Below are 19,694 nucleotides of genomic sequence, written 5' to 3'. Positions count from 1 at the left end.
ATTTCAACTGATGGCAAACAACTTTCTCATCTCCTCTTCGCAGATAATTGTGTCCTTTTTGCCAAAAATCTGGAAGATTTACAACATGATCTCCAACAACTGGCATGACTCTCATTGAGGAAGTGACTGAATATCTATATCTTGGTCAACAAGTACAGTTGAATAATTTGGCAAATGGAAAATGGCCAAGAAGATGCAAGGCTGCTTGGACAGCTTTTAATCAAAACCAGACAGTGCTAATAGATGATAAGCTGCCAATGAAGGTCAGAGCAGATATCTCCAACACTACAGTCTTACTGGCAATGTTATATGCATCTGAAGCATGGACAACAACAGTGTTAGAGGAGGAAAACCCGACAGTGACTCAGAGAGCAAAGGAAAGAAGGATGTGTGATGTGACAATAAGAGATAAAGTCAGCAATAAAGAGCTGTGTCAAAGAACCTGGATATGTGGCATGGTCAATGAAATCTATTAGAGCCCCCAGTGGTGCAGTGGGTTAAACCCTTGGGCCAGCAGGACTGATGACTTGAAGGTTGGGTTGCTGACCTGAAAGTTGCCAGTTCGAATCCAACCCGGGGACAGTGCAAATAAGCTCCCTCTGCCAGCTCTAGCTCCCCATTCGGGGACATGAGAGAAGCCTCGCACAAGGATGGTAAAAACATCAAAAACATCCAGGCATCCCCTGGGCAATGTCCTTGCAGACAGCCAACTTGCAGTTTCTCAAGTCGCTCCTGACACACACACAAAATGAAATCTATGAGGCAAAAAGAAGATGGGCAGGACATATAGGATGAACAAAAGACAACCAATGGACATGGCAACTAATGAACTGGATACCAAGAGATCACAAGCAGCCCTTGAGCAGACCTCATATTTGATGGGATGAATCAGTAGTTAACCTATTTGGCCAGAAATGGAAAATAAAAGCACAGGATCGTATAGTTTGGCAAATGGCAGATTTGTGTGAAGCCCAATGGAGTGGATCGATGACATATTGGATAGGATAGGATATAAAAATATAGAATGAGTCATGGGATTTAAATTATTTTGTGTTATGGACTTACTCTTCACGATTCACTAAAAAACAAAAATTGTTTCAACCCACCCCCCAAATGTTTTTCTGGTTACGGGCCTGTTTCATGTTGCACAATCATCACCAGTTTGATATGACAGCAGTGATGGAGGAGGGTTATTTTAATGGAATGCAATCTGTGTTGTCATTTTTTGTACAAACATACCTGCATGTATACACAATTAATCATTACCTGACCATTAATGTTGAATCCTCCGAAGATCGTGAGTAGCAATTAATCTTTTAAGTAGCTTTTGATAATACAGGGTGAAAATCACTTCGAAACAATTTTGAACAAGGGATATTCAACCTGAATCATGTTTTAATATTATCAGAAAAATCAACAGGCCATCCAGCCTACCCCTTCGAAGCCCAAGGAACAGAAAATTGCTGCCAAATGTGCCAGAGAGCTATTCATCTTTTTCTTAACCTGATCACAGGAAGGAATCTTCAAATTTGAAAATAAAACTTCTGCTCCACTTCTTTTCCAACTGCAGTCATGCTACATTTGAAAATTCTTTCCTTCACACGACATACACAGTATCCTTTGAGAACTAATGATATTCTGCAGCTGGGACAGGATGGATCTGCAGTTCCATACCCCCATCACTCTCTGTTCTGAGTTATTTTCTTCTAAAAGAAAATTCCCCATGGCAACTTGCCAAAGGGGCTTGTCTCTTTAGTATGTGAAATGTGAACAGATACAAACTTGACACCATATTTCATCCCACCGTCTTCCTTCATGTCTGCATTCCTGGTGGTAAATTATGGGGTGTCACCAACCATTCAAAGGTGACAAGAATCTGTGTTTTAAAAAAAGAGTCCTAGAAGATAGTGAATAGTTTCAAAAAATTCCACAAAAACGGGATTAAGTGGGTAAAAACTGTTATGAGCACTTTTTTCACACACTTTCTCAATCCTGGTTCTCACAGTGCTGAAAAGGGGCATTCGATGAAACTGACTAATGTTTTGGTTCTTGACAAACCATATCAAGTGTTCATACAACAAACTTACAGTCACCTAAGTTGCATATAAGTATGCAGTTACATTTCAATTGTATTACAAAATATTGTGCAAATTGTTCACTGTGCAGCATTAAGGATTCCACCCGATTTGCCAATCTAAGAGAAGGCTTTTCACCATTTTGAAAAAGTCGCCATTGAAAACAATGTACAAATTTCATCATGACTAAAATATGTCAGCCCTCCACATTTGCAGGTGTAACTTTGTGGATTTGATGTTCTCTCTAGGAATCTGTAGGATCCTCCAGAGGGACTCTATGATCAACCTTCACCAGAAGTTAATCATTGAATTGCTCTGGAGAACTTAAAGAGTTTTCTAGAATGAACACTTCTTGAGGAATTTCTATATCCTCTGGGGCAACTCTGGCAGGCATTGACCATAGATTTACACTGAAGGACTTGCAGATGCTCAGAGAGGTGCTTTCTCAGACAAAAACAAATTCAAATTTTGCCACTATTCTGTGCTGCCAACCCTCATCTGTGTTCCCCTGTACACCACAGGATATGGTTGTTTATTATCTGTGTTTTATTATTCAAACAAGCATTTCATAACACTCACTTCTCAGATTGCCAAAGTAATGGATACCTGGGATGCCTTGGTTATCTCCTCATTCCAAAGATAAATCCTCAGTTACAAATTCACAAAATTCCATCAGAGATCTCAGGATATCATCCAGATCTATTAACTTCCAGGCTGAACCATTAAAATTGGTCTACCATCCCAGAAGGTGGAAAGTTGGGCCTCTGTATCCACAGATTCTATATCCATTGATGCAATCATTCATGGTTTGATTTTTAAAAGAAAATCCAAAAAGCAAACTTTAATTTTACCATTTTATCTAAGGGAGACCATTTCACTATGCCATTATATATAATTAGTCTTGAGCATCCATATATTTTGGTACTCATGGAACCAAACTCCAGCAGATACCGAGAGCTCACTATATGTCACATTTGGGATATGACCATATATTGAGTGAAATATAGATACCCTAAGATTTACTCATTGCCCTCAACAACAACTGGATTTTTTCAGGACTTGACAGTTAAGCACAGTTTTACATTCCAGTTACCAATCACAACACAAATGCAACATATGCAACTAAACTTCCATCTCTTACTGTACTTCTCTATTCCCAGCCCTGATCACTTCCTAACTAGCCCCAACTGTTCCTAACCCATTTGACCTATCTCTATTTTTAACAGACCCTAAATAACAGTTGAAAAGACATGATTGTGATTTTATGGTATATTCCTTCTCCCATACCCGCCCCCCACAAAAAAATACTTTATTAAGTGATTCACTGTTAAAGGTACAGGAGAATAGATAACTGTCTTTATCCTACCCAGCCCTCACTAACTTTCCCTGACCACAGTTGGATATCCTTTTCCTTATATAGGAGGACATTCTGAATAATTGTGCCTATAGTTCATCAATCTAAAAACCAAACCATGTATACCTACAAGTTTCTAATCCCCAAAACTGAGGGGTACGGATCTGAAGGCTGCTGTTGTTCATTACAAGCTTATTGTCCCAAGGAAGGGTTAACCAAAGGTGAGCTCTGCTGGAACTGAATTAAACACTGGTAACACAAGATGTTCATGGATATAGGACACGCATACTATGGCAGTTATTCTCGTGCTGCCTTCAAGCTTATCCAAGCCCTGACATGCTTTCCTCTGTGTACGCTACTTAGATTTCACTAGAGGATAAAGTATGGGGTGATTGAGTGACAAACAGGTCTGGAACCTCAAGCAGAGTGTGATGAAGAGTACTTCAAGTATACATGCCTCTTTTTAGCCACAGTGGGCTAAGAAAAGATCATTTTCGATGGTCAAACTGTAATCCTGTGTACACTTAATAGGGAGGAAGACCTATTCAACTTGAAGGGAATTGCTTTTAAGGAAACATGCAAGCCAGTTCCTATATAGCTGAGGCCCCTTCTACACATGCCCTACACATGGAAGAAACTGGAATAAAAGGGGGCGAGTGGCTAAATTAATGGAGCAGCTCTTGAATATTTTATTTAAAGACCCTAAAAATCCCTTACCTAGATGACCCTTACTCAAAAATTTTGTTTTTCCATGAAAGTGTTGACAGGACATGTTCTGCCTGACATTTGCTCTTTGCTCACAATATAAGGTCATGCAAACTGCAGTAATGATTTGGCTGCTGGATGATGCATGCGTGGGATGAACTATGAACATGTCACCTGAGGATAGTGCATACGTGGAGCAAACTATGGACACTTCACCTGATGTGATGAGTAATGAGTTATATAAGTTACAAGGCAACTACGCATGTCCAAAAGGATTGTAATATTCAGCAAATTCCATTGTCAGTTAGCTTCTGCGCATGCTTCTGTAAAATTGTATAAATTGGAAAACCACTACAGGCAAGGTGTGGCATTGCGTTTTCTGGGCATTAGCTAACATTGTCACCTGCTCTTGGCCAAAAGTAAACTATCTTGAAGACAACTTCTGCTGCCAGTCTGCTTTCTTCACCCGTGTCCAAACGAAATTCCACAACAAAATGACATTTCACAAAAATGTGCACTGATTCGGATTAACAGCTGAAAAACACGTGTTAAATGGGTGCACTTAATATTTGATTTTGGCAAAAATGTGCATATTAGCATGACTGTATATCCCTGCAGTCAAGAAAAACACATGATTTCATTTGTATAGCCTGGTGTGGACTGCTCCAGCGCATGTGCGCATTTCAAAATCCCAAAACAGCTTATCTCAGCTGTAAACAAATAGGCCCACAGACACATAGGTGGCTAAATGGAAAGCAATTCCCATAAGAACTCTCTGCAACCATTCCTTTGTTCTGAAATTAAACAAAGTTTGAATTTGCAATAGGGTGAGAAGGGATAATAAGAAATCTGCTTGTGTGTACATTTAGATATCCACATGAGTGCATATGAAGTCCAGAATATCTTGAAGAATTAATTTTTTTGAAAAAGTAAACTTCCACCAAATGTCTCCCATCCATCTTGCAGATTTAAAAAATCCACTACAAATGAAGGTGTCAGGATGGCGAGGAACCATTTGACGGGACTGACAAGTCTGTGTTTGGACTTGCTGTCAGGTCTTATGATTTTTTGCCCCACTTATTTGACCCACATTTTGACACTGTCTGGAAGCGCCCTGAGAGTAAGACTTCTTCCATGACATTTACTTCTAAGTTGACAGTGCAGTGGTTTGAGCATTTTACTATTACTCTGAACAACAGTGTTCAAATCTCTTCTCGGTCTTGGAAACCTACTTGCCGTTAGTAAGCAACACACGCTTTGCCTCAGAAAATAGGCCTAAATGCACACAACACAACACAGACACAGATACACTCTGCCAGTGTGGTGTAAGTGAATATTAGAGTTTCAGAAAACCAGGGTTCAAATCCCTTCTCAGCCATGAAAATCCCTTTAGTGGTCTTGGGCATGTCATACTCACTCAACCTCAGGAATGTAATAACAAACTTCCTCTGAATAAATCGTGCAAAGAAAACCCTAATGTAGGATTTTCTTTGCAAGTGTAGAGTAATCATAAGTCAAAGTTGACTTAAAACTGCATAACAACCAATACCATAACAACAAAGATAGTAATGGTAAGGTACCTCTTTTGCTAAACAAAAAACCTAATTATTATAGGAACATACTTTATACTAAGTCAGACCATTGGCCCATCCACACTATCAATCTACACTGACTGGTCATGGCAATAGCAAAGTCTTTCTGGGACTTATAAGTAGAATATGTCCCAGTTGACATTGCTCATCACGCAAAACGGCTGGTAGATATTGGCCAGGTTGCAGAGGCAATTGGAGAAGAGATGGAGGAAAGAAAGGGACAGCAAACGTAGTGCTGAACTGCGTGTGATGCCACTGAACAGCCAGGACTCCTTCCCGCATCCACAGCAACGTGTAGAACCACCCTGGAAGGGAATATTGCTACTAGGAGGCAGGGTAAGGGCATGTCCTCTTCTGTAAGAATCCTGTCCACCCAAATGACAGTATCCTTCAGTCTTCAAATTATACCCTGGGCGTGAATATCATTTATACCCAGAATTTTTATGTTGCTATATTCACATTCCCTTTGTACCTTTTCATTCCCCTCTTCATTGGATAGCAGAACTCTAGTTCTAAATTAGCAACTGAACTTTTAGCTTACAGCAATACTAAAATTTTGAAGACTGGAGGAAAAGTTTTGTCCTCCTTCCCATGTAATTACATTCCTGGCCTGCACTTTCCCAGAAAGTTCTAATTTGCATCCTGGTATATTTCCCATCTTGTTGTGAATATGTTACAGCTGGTCAATATTCTTCTAAGGGCTGTCTGCATTGGTGAAAACCACTGGACTCACTGCAAAGCCACTACTATCTGTCTCCACAATATACAGCAACTTTCAGTGAAAATCACATGTTTTCTGGGTTTAATCTGAATTTGTTGCACTTTAGGAAAAGTTAAAATACACTGGAATCTTCTGGAAACTCCAGAGTATCCGGGGCTTCACAGAAATTTCAAACCTATCCCATGTCCAGACAGGCACCACACAATCGCCCTTTCCCTATGCTAATCTTGATATACTAAGGGAATAATGTAAAAATTAAGATGTATTAAGCAACAGCTATTTAGAAGGTCCATGTATTCAGTCCATACGACTGAAAACATACTAGCAATATTAAGTATTTCATTACCAATGGAATCCCAGAATTCCACAGAATACAACTATGTTTACTATGATTACTATGTCAAACTGCTACAATTTGTAAACTGTAAGAGAAGTTTGGGAGGATTCAAATTGTCAGATTATAAGAACAAAATAAAACATCTATCTATCTATGTACTATTTTAGATGCTGAATGTTATAGTACTCTTTCAAATAATCTCTGTCTCAGATGTTATTTTGCAAACTTCACTCCTTCAAAAAACTTATTTATGTTGATTCTTGGACATCCTTTGGTAGCTTTGTAAGCTCCTCATTTTGCAGCTTAACAATGTTGGAGGTCTTGTCACGTTTGCTCAAACCACAGCATATTTCCACATTCTTCACATTCTTAACACCGACTGGCCATGGTCAAGAAGACGTGCACAATAACATGTTGGAAGGGCAGCAGTCCAAAACGAGACGATATTATTAAATGCACTTCTGCCAACATATCTCTGGTATCATATCTTAGCCAGATGTACATCAACTGAAAGATCATCTCCCCAGCCCCTTCCCTGGAAAGCTCAGAAGAGACAATCCTCCCAAAATATCCAGAATCATAAAATAGGTAGTGCTTCCAACCCATACTGGAAAGTTTGCGGCTTGCAACATTTCCATGGCTTGGAAAACATTCTGACAGTTGGATTAACTGCTGAGATAACAGATAGGTCACTCTTCTCATTTGTATATGTGCATGTGTGCATTTTGGTTTAGAGTGTTACAAAACTAACCTTCAAATGTAATGTATGATTCTAAGATTATCTGTGTGATGAGATAACCAAAATGAAAATGTCTTTTCTGTCAAAATTTATTAATTTGGATAGTGTTTACCCCATGTTTTGATTTTGTAGATTTCCCAAATTTCTCCTCACGTATTCTTCTGTCTACCAGGATTCTGATTTTAAAAGCTCTAGGAGAGTATAAAGCAGACTTCTATGTATCCCAAACAGACTGAGAAAGTAGCATTGGGGGGAGGGGGGTTCGGCTGGTCCAGGGCCTGGAGAGTCATGGAGGGGGCCATGAACTTATGATAAACTCCTCCCTAAAAAAATGAAAACAAAACAAAACCTCACAGCCCCTTCCATGGAAAATGAATAGCAAACATGCAGCTCTTCATGTATTTTGTTGTTGTTTTTTCAGGACCTGTCCTATGAAACAAATGGATCATTTTGACCTGTGAAGTAGGATACAGTCTTCCTTCACTACTTCGTGGTTAACTTTTTGCGCCTCGCTGTTTTGTGGGTTTTTAATAAACACTAAAATAATAGTATAAATCATAAATAATATTATAAATCCCTCTTTCTACTTCCTTCCTAAGGAGAATCCTAAGGAAGGGAGAGAAAAGGAGGCTGAAGCTGCTTTGTTTTCGTCTCACAGGGCAGCGGCAGTGGTGGGAGTGTGCTTGAGAGGTGAGGAGGGGACAGAGACGCTACTTACAAACAACACAAATATAGCATCCCTACTTCACAGATTTTCACTTTTCATGGATGGTCCTGGAATGAAACCCCTGAAATAAGTGAGGGAACACTGTATATTCTTTTAGACTTCTGAAGTCTGCTTTTTTTTTTTTACCAAAGCTAGTAACCAAAGTGTACTGTAACAGATATTCATACATACTGATTCTGATACTAAGTTGGTTGCTGTCTTGCCATTTTTCAGTAAATGGAGTTCTGTAGGAGACTATTTCCTTCAAGAAGGTTGAAGTGACTTCAACAGGTAGAAATGAAGCAAACGGCCTATGTACATAGATCCAAAAAGGCTTAAGTGCATAGATCCTCTCATTTCCCTGCTCTTTTATCCAAGTAGTGCAGGCAACTTTGCTGACATTGGCCAGGAGTAACTAACAAAATAAAAAATAAGAGGAATCATGCAAGTGAACAGTCAGGACTCATTCCCACTACCGCCATGGTTTAGGATCAGAGGTGTGTGAGTACTTCAGTAGATCCAGGACATGTAGATGGACTCTAAGTAGACTGGGATCAAAGGAAAAGGCAAGTAAACCAAAATGAGCAACCATGATGGGGCCCAATGAATACAATTTCTTGCCCCAAAGCATTTCATCTCTTAACACTCGGCTTCATGTTGTTCTCTTGGCATGTGCCTGCTTTACTCTCAGATCATTTAGCTCTACCACTACCCTTCCACCCTATGCGGTAAGATCCAGGACTTGCTGATAATTTTACAGGCACAAAGGCATACATCTTAGAACTTTTGAAAAGAAGCTTAACATTTATTATAATCCCAAGGTGCATTTCCATGACCCCAAAATGTAACCACTTCTGGAATAAATTCTACATGGATAGCTACCATATCTAAAAGAGTATATTGTACAGCTGGAAGGAAAATGCAAAAAAGGAGGCCAGTAAGAAAAAACTATAATGTATCATGCTTTTTGGACATAAAAAGTGGCAAATAAAGGGAGAAATGGCAGAGGTGTGTAAAATTATGCATGGTTTTTGAAAAGTGGAGAGACAACATGGTGTCATAGTTGGACTGTTGGTCTACAATCTGGAAACCAGGTTTCAGATCCCCACTCAACCATTGAAAACCACTGGGTGACATTGGACGAGTCACACTCCCTCAATTTCAGAAGACACCAAAGGCAAACTTTTTTTGCAGAAAAATTCTGCCAAGACAACCCCATGATAGGGTCACCATAAGTCAGAACAACAATAAAGAATGTAGCTTGGGAGAAACTTTACTTCTCCTCTCATAACAATAGAAGTTTAAATTACATTCCAAAGGAGATATACTATCCCATACAGCTAAAATTTAATGCATATATCATTTGGAAAAACATATTAATTTCAAGTAACTAGTTATTTATAATGATTTAATACTAATATAACTATAAGTATTTATAAATATTATTTACAATGAATTATCTCCCAGCTCTGCAACAACCTCTAGGCACGCCTAGAAACAAATGTTTAGAAAAGCAGAGTTTCAGTTCATTTGAGAAATGTAAAGGGATAGAATTTAGAAAATAACTTGAGAAATAGATATACAGGAATGTTTGGTGTGTGTGTGTGTATATAATCCCTACCAATGAAATCAAGATCATACTCCCACTGTAAATGCTCAAGTTCCAGCAATGCATTTGTGAATCTGTGAGAAGTTAAAATAATTCAGACAGCAGTACAATGTGTGTCAAGTTCTGTTTACTTAGCTTCTCAAATTAACAGCCTTGGAATCGCCTTCATGACAGACGGCAAATCACGATCTTTTGCTTTCTTTAGGATAGCGCTGGATTACAGTTTGGTTGTAAATTTATACTTATTTCTGCTCTAAACGTGTCCTCTGGAGTTCTAACCTATTGTGAAGAATTCCTGGGTTGCTTGCATGAATACAAATTAATGACTCAAGCGAGTTAAAGTTATGTACCCACCCATGGGGATACAAATCCTCCTGCTCTAGATTAGCCTTTCTCCCCTTAGGAGTTTATGAATGTCAATAGATTTCTTTTTACATGCTAACTGCTTTTCCTTCTTCCCCAGAAACAGCTCATTTTTTTTTTCAAGAAAAATAGGATCTCTAATGAACAAAACAAATGACTCTTTCATGTTATAATCTTGGAACAACATAAGGAATATAGAGCACATAAACTGATAAAGTGTGGTCTCCACAGACTGTTTCCTTCATTGCAACTCCCACCAGCTGTAGTAAGCTTAAGACATTATGACATGATTGCCATTATCCTGCACTATCCCCGATATGGGATAGTGACAACTTACCATCATGGTGATGGGTGGCTTCGCACAGCCACTGGCATCACATAATTGGGAGCCACGGCTGTGCAAGCTGCACTTCTGGGTAGGCAGCATAATTCCTTCCTCCCTCCCTCTGTGCTGCTTCTATGAAATACATGAAATACATATATTAAAATACACAGACATATATTGCCACACACTCCCAAGACTCTTTTTTTAAAAAATATATTTTTTATTAGTGTATATAATAAGTAAATAACATCGAAAGAGTGAGAACAATGCTTTTGACAGAAAGGGAAGAAGAAAGAAGAAAAAGAGGGGGGGGAAAGAGGTAGGGGGAAAAAAGAAGGAAAAAAACAAACAAACCAAAAACCAAAACCAAAAAACAATTTTAAAAAAAATAATTAAAAAATAATAATAAATGACTTCCATCTTCTCCTTTGCGTTTCCCAATCTATGGTAATACAAGAGGATGATACAAAAAAAGAAAAAAAAAGTATTGAATCAACCTCTTTGTCTGTAATAAAGGACAAACCCTCCAAAAAGATGAGAGTTTTCCTTATTGTTGGCTTAGTCAGTGCTTCTTTACTTTACTAAACGCTTACAAGAAGAGACTCTAAAATGTTTCATCCTTCTAATCTTTGTCACTTAAACTTCAACAGCCCTTTCTTTCATATTCTTCTACTTTGGACCAAGACTCTTAATATTTTCAAAACTGTGAATGGTTAGATCTATGGATGAAGAATCTGAAGAGCTGGCTATATGATCTACTGCAGAGTGGGCTGAAGGTAGCATTTCAAGTTCTTTTGGATTTTAATTTCCACCATCTCCTGCCAGCAGAAGTTATGGGAGTTGACGTCCAAAACATTTATTTTATTTATTTAATATCTTTACCCCACCTTTCCCCCAATGGGGAATCAAGGTGGCTAACACTCCACCCTAGACATGTTTAAAAGGTGCAATACAAAAGTTAAAAAGCAATTAAATAGTAGCAGTATGGTAAAAACAAAATTAAAATACAGTAATATGGTTTGCCCATGCCTTGTATAGCTGCTGTTAGGCCTCCATATCTACTGATCCTGTATTCATAGATTTATCCCAATGCTTCCTGCAAAACACATTAAAAAGTAGGTTCAATGAATGCTGAAATTATGTCCACCATGACTGTTGTTTTGTTAGTGAAAATAAGCTTCTTAAAATTTAATGTTAAAAGATTTTTCTCCCACACTCTGCAATAAAATCTTATATGACAAAGACTGCATTTGTGAATCAAATAACTGGAAGCCATACATTAACAAAATCATCTTTCTTTATTGCTCTTCTAATCAGTCTTACATGAGTTATCTGACAGTATAACAGACACACAGTGTCCAACATTTGTCACAGTGATAATCCTTTCAAATCTTTCTAGGATTTTGCAACTTCTAACTTCACAGATCCTGGTAGTACCAAGATTAACTCCTTGTGCAATAAACTTTTATTTTTCCCTTCAAAATTCCAAAGCTGTAATAAAGCCCGAAGGAACATTATTTTGTGACTGTAGATTAACTGTTTAAGATCTGCCTCCAAAGACATGAAACCCTCAGGCAAGTAAATAGAGGAGATCCAATTTCCTCTGTCCAACAAAATTGGGATAAATATCTGTTAAACTGAGCTAATTTAACTGGACATAATTGTTATCTGTGTCTTATTTTCTGTACATGTTTCTTAAAGGTAAAGGTAAAGGTTTTCCCCTGACATTAAATCTAGTTGTGTCCGACTCTAGTGGGGGGATGTGCTTATCTCCATTTCTAAGCCAAATTGCTGGCACTGTCCGTAGAAGCCTCCTAGGTCATGTGGTGGGCATGATTGCATAGTTCTTACATCCTAACAAAATGATTTGTAAGAAGAGGACCTCCATATTCTCTCTCATTAGGAATCCATTAAAAAGTGGGAAAATGTAATTCCCAAACTGGTTTTATCTTGCAAGAAGCAGCCATGGGCTTCTAGGAATTCATAATACAATTCACAAACCTGCCCCCTTATGGGGTTGGTACACAGTATGGCTCAAACATTGTAAATGACCTCAGGGCTCTTGCTTGCAGAATATATTTTGTGAAAATGATGTGATTTGCTGAATCCATAATCACTCTAGCCTTCTAATTTATTGAATAATCATAATTCAGATACAGGTTGAGTATCTCTTATAGGAAATGCTTGGAAACAGAAATGTTTTGAATTATTGATTTTTTTTCAGATTTTGGAATATTTGAATATACATGATGAGATATCCTGGATATGGGATGCAAGTCTAAAACACAAAATTCATTTATGTTTCATACAATCCTATACACAGGCCCTACGGGTAATTTTACACAGAATCTTTTTAATAATTTTGTACAAGAAGCAAATATTGTTATTAGGATTGTTCTAATCCAATATAGTGAAAACATGACTTAAGAGTTCAATTTGTTCCCTGACTGAGCTCTTAATTCAAAATGCTCTTATCTCAAAGCAGATTTTCCCATTGAAATACTATTACTCCATTCCGGGGGGGGGGGGGTCTCCATTTTTTGTTACATGTTTTTAATAAGAAAATGTACTTTATAAATAACAAATAATATATAACTACATATTCACATGGACCAATAATAAAAGAAAGATCAACTTTAAAATGATAGAAGCACAAAGTTGTCGCAGGAAAGCACACTTTAAAATGGTAGAAGCACACTGTCCTCTTGCCAGAAAGAATTGAAGACTTGGATGCTTAGACTAGCATTTGAGAATGCCTAGCCCAATGGTCTGCAATTATTTAATGTTACAGGACTGCACTTTCATCCCATGCCCTTGTTCCTTAGCTACAACTTGCACTATCCCTTCCCCTTCTTCTAGTTCACAGTTGGCTATGTTTTTACAACACTTGTCACTATAGGTTGTCTGAGTTTTAAATTGTTTGTTGTATATGCTATTGGTTTTATTTTGTATCGTACAGTGTCTTTTTTGCGTTGTTTTAGGCACACTGTGCCATGTGTAAACCATCCCAAATCCCTTCAGGGAGATGGAGGCAGGATACAAAAATAAAGTTTGTGTCAATAATAATAATAACTTTCCCCATGATAACTTTTTAGCAATAAATAACCCTAACCCTAACCCCAACCTTTTCCCCATGATAATTTTCAGGAATGAATTTCCCTTCCTAAGGACAGATTTCTCTCACTTCCTGTTGTCTTACTCCTATTCTTAACTATGAGTCATTTGTAAGTCAAATGTTTCTATCTTGGAGACTGTCTAAAGTATTGCATTTTCACTGTGGCCTGTCCAGTGCTCTACTTTTCTTTGGCAAACTACACTAATGTTCTCTTGTCTGACCTCCACTGAGAGATGATTTTACATTAGGGATGCTATTTTCCCAGTTATTCATTAATTCATTGATTCATTCATTTTGTTTTTATCTTTTGGATTCAAGTTTCAAGCTATAATAAATATAGCTTTCTAAGTTTGAAAGTGTGAATGATCAATGAGTACTGTTTTTAATTACAAAAGAGACATATTATCTTTAAATTTTTATCGGCATGCTATCATATAAGCAATACATTAACCACCAGCTCACTTTTTGAAACTGATGAAATTGCAAGTTGCATGTTATCATAACCAGAAAGTGATTAATAGATGTCATTGTCTCAAAAGAGATATCTCTGATTTGGGTAGCTATGATTTTCAAAATTGTCAAACCTGAAACAAGAAGAGAATTTGGTTGAATCATGTTGGTTAGTCCCAAGCAGAGGAGACCCATTGAATACATTGTTAAATGGTGGGTCAAAACCTAGATCAAAACCTAAATAAAAGTAGTTGACTCAATGAGACGTTAGTTGTAAATAAAATACAAATTTGGCTATGTCCCCTAAAGATATCTGTATCTTCAGCATTTATCTGGGTTTTGTTTTCGGTTTTTTTGCTTTTCTAATAGTTTGATAATTGTTCTCTCTCTATTTTATGGCCTCAGATAATTAGATGATCTGTCCAAATTCCATTTTGTAGAACATTTATACCTCCTCCAAGTATTTTTCCTATAGCAAGGTTTCCCCACCTATGTAACATATGATACATAAATCACATTTGTTTCATATTAGCACATACTAAGATCCCAAAATTGGATACTAACCAACTATCTCATCCTTTACACAAATGAATATCCCTCCTGGATATCTGAGGATGTTCAGCATTTGGGACTGAGATAATTTAGGAGACCCTCCATTCCTCTTGTCTTGGAGATACCAATGGCAGTTTACTATTTCTCTAACTACAGTAGAGTCTCACTTATCCAACACTTGCTTATCCAACGTTCTGGATTATCCAATGCATTTTTGTAGTCAATGTTTTCAATATATCATGATATTTTGGTGCTGAATTTGTAAATATAGTAATTACAACATAACATTACTGCGTATTGAACTACTTTTTCTGTAAAATGTGTTGTATAACATGATGTTTTGGTGCTTAATTTGTAAAATCATAACCTAATTTGATGTTTAATAGGCTTTTCCTTAATCCCTCCTTATTATCCAACATATTCGCTTATCCAACATTCTGCAGGCCAGTTTATGTTGGATAAGTGAGACTCTACTGTATATGTTTTTGTATACATGCATTATTTTTACTTAGATTTGTTTCTGTAGGAATGGCTCATTGAGATGGAATAACCTTATGATTGTAACTATTCTTTTATATTTTCTACTGATAAACATCGACTACTTACATTAAAAGACAAAACTCTTATGTTATCCAGATGAGTACTCTTTACCTCTCAACTATTATTGTCTCTATTTCAAACCCTGCAATAAGTGTAAACCAACACACTGTGGAAACCTAACAACAAACAGTCAAGTATGATTATTTTCACCATTCAACAAAAATATACCAACTTTAGCCCCAACTCCCAGTGTATATATGTGGCATCTCAACCACAGGATGTGAATTAAAACTTGGGGTGATTCATTTCCAATGTGGCAGATCTTTAGAAGTAGCCCTATGGAGCCAAGAGTAACAAACAACTCTTGTGGTTGGGTTTCTCACATCACTACACTTTGATGGACACAAACATTAAATTAAAACAAGAACTGAGCTGTGTAAGTGACAGTTAACACATTGATCAAAACAGCTGTCATGTAAAACAATAATGGTAGCAAACAGTAACAGAACCAGTGATCAAAGCTGCAATCTTTTCTTCTTGTATCAATCCTCAAATCTAGATCTGTGTCCTTTTCCACCCATAAGTTTCTGTAAAAGTTTCAGTGCCCTGTTTTTTCCATCATTTTAGCTCTAACACTTCAGCTCTCCAGGTGTTTTTTATTTCAACTCCCACAATTCCTAACAGCAGGTAAGATGGCTGGGATTTCTTTGAGTTAAAGTTCAATACACCTGGAGGCTGGAATGTAGTCTGGGGGAGGGGCTTGAGGGGCTTCACCCCCCCCTCGAAATTCTCAGGGTGATCCTCGAGAAGGCCTTACATTTATTATTTAAACTGTTATGTTTATTCATATCATGGTCTGATCACCATGCTCAATATATCCCACATGCATGGCGACATTGGGATAACGATACAAAAGGTTTGCTAGAGTAGACCCTCTCCTGCTCAGACTCAACCCCCCCCCCTCGAACCAAAATCCCAGCCCCTCCCAAAACAAAATCCTGGCTATGGGCCTGCCTGGAGGGCCAAAGTTTGCCCATGACTGATCTAGAGCATTTCATGTTTCTGCCACTCATGCTGTTCTTGATGCAACCAGGTGTCTTTATTCATGAATAAGAATTCAGTAAAGGTTGATCCTCAATTAAATTAAAATCCAGCTTCTCTCCGTAAGTTTGTGTATAAGCTTTGTGTCTCCACAAGGTGTCTAGAAATTTGTCTCCACAAGGTTTCTTCATATACATTTTAAGTTTTGTGTCTCCACAAGGTGTCTAGACTGTGATATAATTCCAATTTTTCCTGTTTATATTGTACGGAGATAATGCTGTTGAGTGTTCAGAACACTTGGCATGTCTTTGGATATTTATCATATTTTATCAACATATATCTAGACACAGTCAATTGCTGTTTATTTGGGCCTAAAGCCCAAATGTAATTAGCAAATAAATTAAATGTCTTTAGCAGATAGATTAAAATCATAAAAGATCTCCTAGATCTTTAATTATAACAAGGTGACAATATACCCTTCTGGAAGACTGTGAAAACATAGCCCTTTGCTTTCATTTTACATGCTCTGTGTCTGTTCCACAAGCCTTCAACTCTATCCTGGAATTTTTTAGAATCTTGAATGCATTTCATCTTTTTCTGCATGCCAGTACAATCACCAAAGTCTTGTTTATTGACCTCTCTATATTTTTCTATATCTCTGTCAGAGGAGGAGGAGAAAGCTTAGGTTTTAACCTTACCCGTTACATAAGGCCCCAAATATGTAGTCCCATTGCTCCTTCTTTTATATTTTTTATGTTTTGAATTTTCTTTTATTCTTTGGCACCTTCTATATATTTTGGTAGATTACTTTGCGCTGGCAAGCTTATCTCTTTTCTTATGGACCAAAACTGATTTAAATCTCTTTCCAATGGCTTATCCGCTGCCTATTTCATTCCAGAATGTCTCTTAGGTTATTATCCTAAGCTATTTTGAAGAAAAGTCTGCTTTCGTGGGTTATAGTAGTGGTTGACACAAGGATCTGTGCTATTATATAACTATTCTCTTTGGCAGATAGTCACACCCCTGTAGAATTGACTTTAAAACATTGGGAGAAGAAGAAGGGGGTAATCAGTCACCTTTGCTCCTTCCCAATTTCTTGTAATATCACTGCTCAGTCGTTTAGTCGTCTCCGACTTCGTGACCGCATGGACCAGTCCACACCAGAGCTCCCTGTTGGCCGTCACCGCCCCAGTTCCTTCAAGGTCAAGACAGTCACTTCAAGGATACCGTCCATCCATCTTGCCCTTGGTCGGCCTCTCTTCCTTTTTCCTTCCATTTTCCCCAGCTTCGTGATCTTTTCCAAGCTTTCCTGTCTCCTCATGATGTGGCCAAAATACTTCAGCTTTGCCTCTAATATCCTTCCCTCCAGTGAGCAGACAGGCATTATTTCCTGGAGGATGGACTGGTTGTAATATCACAGCCTGACCAAAAGAAATTGTTCTTGGTGTCTTGGTTTTTAGGTCTGTTCCTGTAGTTATTTGGGGCGCCAATTCAGAAAATTGCATTAGATAGACTGCATCAACTCTAATTTCTTAGATATGGTTATCATTATTTTTATGGGTGAGCAGATTGTGGCTGGTATGTTCTGTATCTCAAAGATTAGAGCTGATAGGGGGAAACTGGTGCCATTTTTGGAATCAACAGGTCAAATATACCCAGAAACTGGTCTAACACTTGAGGCACCAAAATGTAAATGTATTCAAAGAGAACTTTGTAGAACTTTCCTTGTTTTAAGGACATTTCAAAACTAAAAAGCTCTAAATCAGGGAAGGAGAGAATAGGTCACATAACTTTGTGAAATCAATTATTGCAATATTGCCAATTTAAGCATCTTTGCTGACTTCAAATAATTTTGATGGCCTGAATCCCATACAGGGAAAATATAGTTAGTGAAACTATTGAGTAAAGACATATTTATGATCCATTTGGGTGATCTTGGCTGCCTTTTTATTTCTTCTCTCCCCCCCGCCCTCCAACATTTTCCCTTTTATTTTATCAGATGCTTTATTTTCCTTACAGTCATGAGTTCTGTTCATAACCCAGAGTTTATTTTGATACTATGAACCATGCTGATAAATTGCTAATATTTTTTCCAGGCAATGTGGACTGAATGGAGGATTGAAGCATTATTCCATGAAATAAACAACTATTCTATGAATTGAGAAACATCTGGCAGGCAAACCTTGAGGATTTTCAAACCTAATTCAAGAAAAGGTTTGACTGAACGTACTGTTCAAGTATGAGATAAAATGAAAATGTAAACAACATCCAAGATTAAATGGAACCCAACTGGGGAAAGTTCATTTGTGTTTTAATAAGCTGGCTCTGTTTTTGAAAGAACGGAAATCTGTAGTGTGTCCAAAAAACATGCACTCCTGGTCATCCAATTGATCTGCTGGTTTTACTTCCTACTGATCTCTTGAGGCCTACTCTGAAGCGATTACCATCAGCATACAATGATGAATGTAGTCTGTACTGGGTTACCTGTTGGCTAACTAAAAATACTTGAAAAACCTACTTGATTTGTCCTCATGACTGGTTCTTTTTGAAATGGTTATTTAATACTAACTTTAAAACGCTAAAAGGGACGCCAAAGATAGAAAAATAATAATGGAGACGAGAAGAAATGTTTTCTATAATCTAACTTGTTTTGGACTATGATGAATGTCCATTCATGTGGTTGAAGAGGTGAGCCTGAAAAGGTTTTAGTGGGCTATGGCATTTATCACACAGTGGCAAATCAACATAAGAGCAGGATGTCCCTATTGTATGACATGTGAAATATCCATTGCCATTTTATGATGAAGCCATCCCAGCAATTGACAGGAAATACCTCCGATTGTACCATGGTCCCAAACGTACCTTGTGCAATGAGGTCTAAGGACTACTGTGGCAGCATGCTTGTAGTGTCAGGAGGCAGAATTGTCATCTCCCTTCTCTTAAAAAAAGGACCTTTGCATCCTACACTTCATACATCCTACACTCGTCTAATTGCAAAGGGCTTTAAATTTTATAAAGAAAGGAAGCAACACAGCAGCAAGGCAGAGTTGCTGATGCTAACAATGATGCGATAAAGATGGTGACCATACCAAAAAGTTGCCACCACCCCTGATCACAGGAATGCCACTGTATAGCAATTTCATTCAATAAGGTCCTACATGTCCCAAAATACCTAGCCAGGATAGAAAATCTCCCCCATGGTTGCTGGGAGACTCTGTGGATTATAGTCCAAAATGTGATCAAAATGTGGCAGCAGAGGTAGCCATGATGGGCACTATTCCTGAGACCGTGCTCTGTCTTCTTCCTGGGAGCCTTTGCGACCTCAGAACATTGCTCTGGAACAGCCAATGAGTTCAAACTTGCTTGGTGCTCATTGGCTGGTAACCTCCCCTACCTTGACCAGGGTGACCCAGATAGAACGTCTTCACTCTGGTATTTACGAAACTACTTAGCAGGGAGAGAGCCAGTTC

The 19,694-nt window shown here is 38.0% G+C and overlaps 1 long non-coding RNA gene across 1 annotated transcript in view; it reads left to right on the top strand.

The window, feature by feature from the left end:
* Nucleotides 1–18,832, top strand: part of LOC134296436 (uncharacterized) — a 67,741-nt gene extending 48,909 nt beyond the window's left edge. The window contains exon 3 of the long non-coding RNA XR_010003180.1: nt 18,321–18,832. This is a non-coding gene — a long non-coding RNA (uncharacterized LOC134296436). The remainder of the gene's footprint in view (nt 1–18,320) is intronic.
* The last annotated feature ends 862 nt before the right edge of the window (nt 18,833–19,694 follow it).

The sequence above is a fragment of the Anolis carolinensis genome, chromosome 1, assembly GCF_035594765.1.
Source record: "Anolis carolinensis isolate JA03-04 chromosome 1, rAnoCar3.1.pri, whole genome shotgun sequence".
NCBI classification, from domain to species: domain Eukaryota; kingdom Metazoa; phylum Chordata; class Lepidosauria; order Squamata; family Dactyloidae; genus Anolis; species Anolis carolinensis.
This window is presented reverse-complemented; position numbering and strand designations above follow the sequence as displayed.